The sequence below is a fragment of the Sinocyclocheilus rhinocerous genome, unplaced genomic scaffold (genome assembly GCF_001515625.1).
Source record: "Sinocyclocheilus rhinocerous isolate Xijiao unplaced genomic scaffold, SAMN03320098_v1.1 scaffold730, whole genome shotgun sequence".
Taxonomy (NCBI): domain Eukaryota; kingdom Metazoa; phylum Chordata; class Actinopteri; order Cypriniformes; family Cyprinidae; genus Sinocyclocheilus; species Sinocyclocheilus rhinocerous.
This window is the reverse complement of record NW_015670605.1, coordinates 1,584,212-1,589,808: the sequence shown is the minus strand read 5'-3', so window position 1 is coordinate 1,589,808 and position 5,597 is coordinate 1,584,212. Positions and strand designations below refer to the sequence as shown.

The 5,597-nt window shown below is 38.9% G+C and overlaps 1 pseudogene; it reads right to left on the bottom strand.

Moving 5' to 3' along the window:
* Nucleotides 1-2,438: 2,438 nt before the first annotated feature.
* LOC107734265 (uncharacterized) lies at nucleotides 2,439-4,730 on the bottom strand (annotated as a pseudogene).
* Between the last annotated feature and the right edge of the window lie 867 nt (nucleotides 4,731-5,597).

Genomic DNA, 5,597 nt, shown 5'->3' with positions numbered 1-5,597 from the left:
TATTTATAACTCAAAATATGAATGGCACTTTAAACAATTGTTTAAAATTATGGTCACTGAAAAGACATATTCTGTCATACACATTGTGTTGTGAAGCCTTCTCTCTTTTCCAAGGAAATTTCTCAGCAAGTTCCAGACACCATGAGACTTTAATCCTCAATACAACAAAGCCGAAATGCCTGCAGAACATGTGTTCATCTCACTCACAGCTAGCAGTCTTCATAGTCTTCTCTCTTTTCCAAAGAAATTTCTCGAGTCAAGATGTTCCAGATGTCAAAATTAGACTTTTCTGCTCAATACCACAAAGCTGAGATGGGGGACATGTTTCCACCCACTTTTTGAAAAATTCCCCCTTCAACTTAATGCTTTATTTTTGACTTGTCATGAAAGTTTATCACACCCATGTATTTTTAAGCCTTGCCAGTTTATGCATCCAAATAATTTGAAACCTTTTTTTAATTAATTTTCATGCAAGAAGATGCTAAAGAGAAATCAAATAAGTACTCATGCACTGTTTTCTGTGCATGCACAAAGAGGGCAGCGTCCACAGCGCACAATTACTCAAACTTTTGAGTCTCATCGCAGACCGACAAATACACACAAAATTCCCAAGTCAAATTTCCATTTTAGCAAGAATCCTCTTAACAGTTGGGAGAAAATCTGATGCGTGTCAGACATGTGCATTTGGTCTTAAAGTGACAGCAGCTTAATATACCTGCTGCTGTCTGTTTCATTATATTAATTATATAACAAAAGAAAAATAAATACTCTGCTAAAATCTGCTCTTGATTGAATAACTTATTTTGCTTTAATGAGGATTAATCTATATTAAATGTATAAGTTTTAGTATTTCATATCTGAATGCTACTGTTAGACCTACCTGAAAAACTGTTTCATTTGTACCCGTTTGTTCCAATGTATTTATTTGTGCTATTGCTTGTAATGTTAATTTGTTCTTATTTTATTACTGTTTACTTGTCAATAACTTATTAAAATACAAGGCTACATGGGTCAAAAAACAACAAAAACAATAACTTTGTTATATATCACACATAACTGACACATTTGAAACATTTAACAGTAAAATGTTTAATTTAAATTTATAAAGTTTATAAAACTGCTTTAAATGTAACAAATGAACAAAACCAATCAAAAGGACACCACGAACAAAGTAGATCTCTGAGGACCTCAGAAAAAGGGTTGTTGTTGCTCATCAGGCTGAAAAAGGTTACAAAACCATCTCTAAAGAGTTTGGACTCCACAAATCCACGGTTAGACAGATCGTGTAGAAATGGAGGAGATTCAAGACCACTCTTACAGAGGGCTATTGGAGAAATGTTTTGTGGACAGATGAGACCAAAATTGAATTTTTTAGTTTATATGAGAAGTGTTCTGTTTGGAGAAGAGAACACACTGCATTCCAGCATAACCTCATCCCATCTGTGAAACATGGTAGGAAACCCATAACATCACAGAGTTGAAGTCGTTCTGTACTGAGGAATGAGCTGTTGTGAGATGTTGTGCAGGACTGATCAGCAGTTACAAGAAACTTTACTGCTGCAAAATTGGGTCACAGCAGATACTGAAAGCAAAGATTCACTTACTTTTGCACCGCACAGATATGTAACAATGGATCCTTTTTCTCAATAAATAAATGACAAAGAAAATATTTTGTCTCATTTGTCTGATCGGGTTCTCTATGTCTACTTTCTGGACTTGTGCAAAAAAAATCTTATGATGTTTTTGGGTCATACTTGTGCAGAAATTTAGAAAATTGTAAAGGGTTCACAAACTTTCAAGCAGCACTGTATGTATAATCAAGTAAACCCAATTTGCTTCAGTCCAGTAAACGTTCAAGTTAAAATACTACTAACAATATAAAAGTTATTATGTTTTCTTTATAAAAATAATTAAAGTTTTCATAGCAAAAAGACACATGGTGGATGTTTTTACAATTACACTAAGAGGAATTGTACTTGCTAAATAGGCATGAACTATATTAATCAGATGACAGAAGGCACTCTATTCAAACAGAGCAGACTCTGGTATCCTTTATGTGATCTTACAGTTTTATATTTTTAGCATTTTAAAGTCTGAAGGCTCCCTCTAGTGGAAAGAACTGTTTTCTATTTTAATATATTTAACATTTTAATTTATTCTTGTGATGCAAAGCTGAATTTTCAGCATCATTACTCCAGTCTTCAGTGTCACATGATCCTTCAGAAATCATTCTAATAAACTGATTGGCCCCTTATCATGAGAGTTAAAAAATGAGTGTTTCTTTTTGATTTGCACAAATCACATAAATTTCAATTAACAGCAATGAGTTTGCAGGTATGATGATGGTAAGTGAGACAGACTTCATGATAAGAAATGATGATCAACAATCTAGGTACATAAGACTGAATTAAGAAGCTAAACAAACTTTTGATTTGGGGTCAAACGTGACCCAGAAATGTTCTTGACAGGGTTGGTAACATTTACCTCCGTGTGAGGTCTGAGGGGTGTTGCCAGTGTGGCCCATTCCCTCCAGTTTGATGACTGGCCACAGTATTCATCAAAGTATGGAGCTCAGTGATGACACCTGCCAACACAGACGTCACACCACCAATCAACAGTGTCCTACATATCACACTGAGATTTCCCCATTACATGTTGCTGTAATATTTTTTATGGGAATGGTTCACCTAAAAATGAAAATTTGCTAAAAAATGACTCACCCTTTGGCCATCCAAGATGTAGATGAATTTACAAGAAAACACATGTCCATAATCCATAACTTCCTCCATTGAAAAAGTCCATCTCCTGTTGTCCTCTCACATCAAAATCCAATTACATATTAGTTTAGAACTGTTTTGGACTTTTTGGTAAACGGTGCTTGATCTGTGCAGATTTCTCTCCTGATTCGGACGAGATTACTTTTTGACTGAAGAAAGCAATATTATGGATAGAAGATTCGTAGCAATGGTTTGAAGTTAAAAACATCTTGATGGATTTGGTTCTTAAACACGCAGTAACAGTTAGTAGTTTGACTTCTCAAAGTGTGAACACTATTAACTATTATTGGCACATCATGGCCAGCTCGACAGCAACATGGAATCAACCAACAGCATGAGATCTTTCTCACCAAACAATGGCAGACAGGGGGAATGTTCTTTTTACAGGTTTGGCACACACAAATTACACAACTTGAACGAGACAGAAATCAGTGTTTTGGTAATTGCGGTACCGTTTGCTGCTCCTTTTTCTTTCATATGTCTTTTTACGGACTCAACATATGTCTTCTTCCGTCTCTCCCACTCCTCTTCACAAAACACCACAGGTTTGCTGGTGGTCTTTGTGTTGTCTGGAACAGCCACCTTAGACTTCACCTGCTCAGTGGGCAAAGGGACAGTTTAACAATGACACAGAAAAGTAGGAGCACAGATGGCTGATGAGTGACCAAATGCACAAGCTGAAACTGTATCATTAGGGTTGGATGAAGAAAACATGGAGAGAATAGTGGAATCCAGTCAAAAAAAAAAGGTAATTTACAGTATCACAAAATGCTATACTGTACCATTTAATTTGCTAAAAACAATTTGTCTTTCGTTAAACACGTTAATATCTTATCACAACTATTTTTCATGTCGGTTTTTGCAATGTACTGAGCAGTATATCTACATCAGTACGATGATATCTCTATGAATTTTGAAGCCTAAATACATTCATCAGAAGTAAAAAACTAAAGGAAGGCTAAACAAACTAAAATGTTAACTCGTTTCCAGGTATTGGCCAACAAAAATACATCACCTGCATGACAGGGAAGTCGTGGCCTAATGGTTAGAGAGTCGGACTCGTAACCCAAAGGTTGCAAGTTCGAGCCTCGTACTGGCAGGGATTGTAGGTGGGGGGAGTGAATGTACAGCGCTCTCTTCCACCTTCAATACCACGACTGAGGTTCCCTTGAGCAAGGCACCGAACCCCCAACTGCTGTGTGTGTGCACTTTGGATGGGTTAAATGCAGAGCACTAATTCCAAGTATGGGTCACCATGCTTGGCCACATGTCACGTCACGCTCTACCAGTTTAAATTTGGTCCGTTTCTCAGATGAGGAAATCATATGGCTTCATAAGAATGTAGAATATTTTTATTTAGATGTTGCCAATTTGAATGGTCATTGAAAACAAGCTTCAAATGTTCTGTCCATTATGGACAAAATACCGAAAAACAGGTTTAAAACAACATCAGGAAGAGTAAATAATAACAGAAACTAGTCAAACTGCAAATATCAAAGTTTAGAGACGCACGCAATGATATTTCAACTGCAGGAACCTCTCTGTCCCATTTAAGAACCAGTATCTGGGAGGGAGGCTCTCCCGGTCTTGATCTATCCAGTTCTGTTTGCAACTGGACAGAGGGGTGGACACGACAGGGGTCACAGACTGATTGACCTTTGACCGAGGCGGTGTGATGTCTTTTGATATTATTAATGGCTGTGTAGGTGTCAATCCCTGGACTCTGGTTAGGAAGTACATGGAAAAGTATCCCTGATCCGGGGAAAATGTTCTTGTGAGGCATTGTCTATGGATCATCCAGCCTTCTTTTTTACGTGCTCCGGCTTCTTTATTGGAAATGTGTACCTGTATGTTGTAAACCGGGCTGTTGGCATTGTACTGCTGTTTGGAGCACACCATGTGTGAATATACTGATAGTGGTTTTAAATGAAAAGATGAATCATCGTCGGACATTGTTATTCAAACTGGAGTCAGTCAGGATTGAAAGAGGAAAAAGGAGTGTCTGGTGTTGCGGGAGAGAGGAAAAAGGAGTTGCCGCTTTAAGACAGCTATGTACAGGAGTTGTAGTCCAGAGTGAGATGCATTATGTGTAATGTAGTTCAGTGTAAAATGTGCTAGAGAGACGTGCCTCACTGTGTGCTGTGCAGTGGAGAACTGAGGGAGAAAGTTTGAATTCCGCTTACAAGTTAAGTAAAATCAGTCCACCCGGGAGCTGTTTGGCACTGTGAACCTGACAACATGAGAACGAGTAAAAAAATGGCATGCATCGGTAATTTTGTCCGTCTCTTCCCTTGCACGAACATGAATTGACGAGTTGTTACGCTGCCGCCGGAAATCGCTGAAGCGGAGAAAGTAACATTGGGGGCTCGAGTCCGGGATTCGTTCGTTGCAGGTGGTGAGACATACGGACATTTTAAACTGTTAAACCGATAACAACAATCCATTTAAATGCAGTTCTGCCCCGTGTCCAGCATCCGTTTCGGTAAGCAGGCCCACATGTTGCTATGAGCCACACCTCGTCTGCAAAGATTCAACAAGAGGAGTAAAATCAATTGGGAAGAGATTGTCTGTCACAACTGCCAAGGTATTGGTCACATGAGGCGGAACTGTCCTTCACCCAGGCTCAACCTGGAACGTGTGACTCCACCACTTCCTCGGCCTACAGAGACCCAGCCTGCCTCCACGTTCTCAGAGTCAAGGGGAGTGGGCCAGAAATGTGCATTCATCTGCTGTTGTATGACATGGAAGTCTGTGCCCTGTTGGACAGTGGGGCCAGGAGGAGCGTGTTACCTCGGCTCTGTTATGAAACCATCAAGCCTG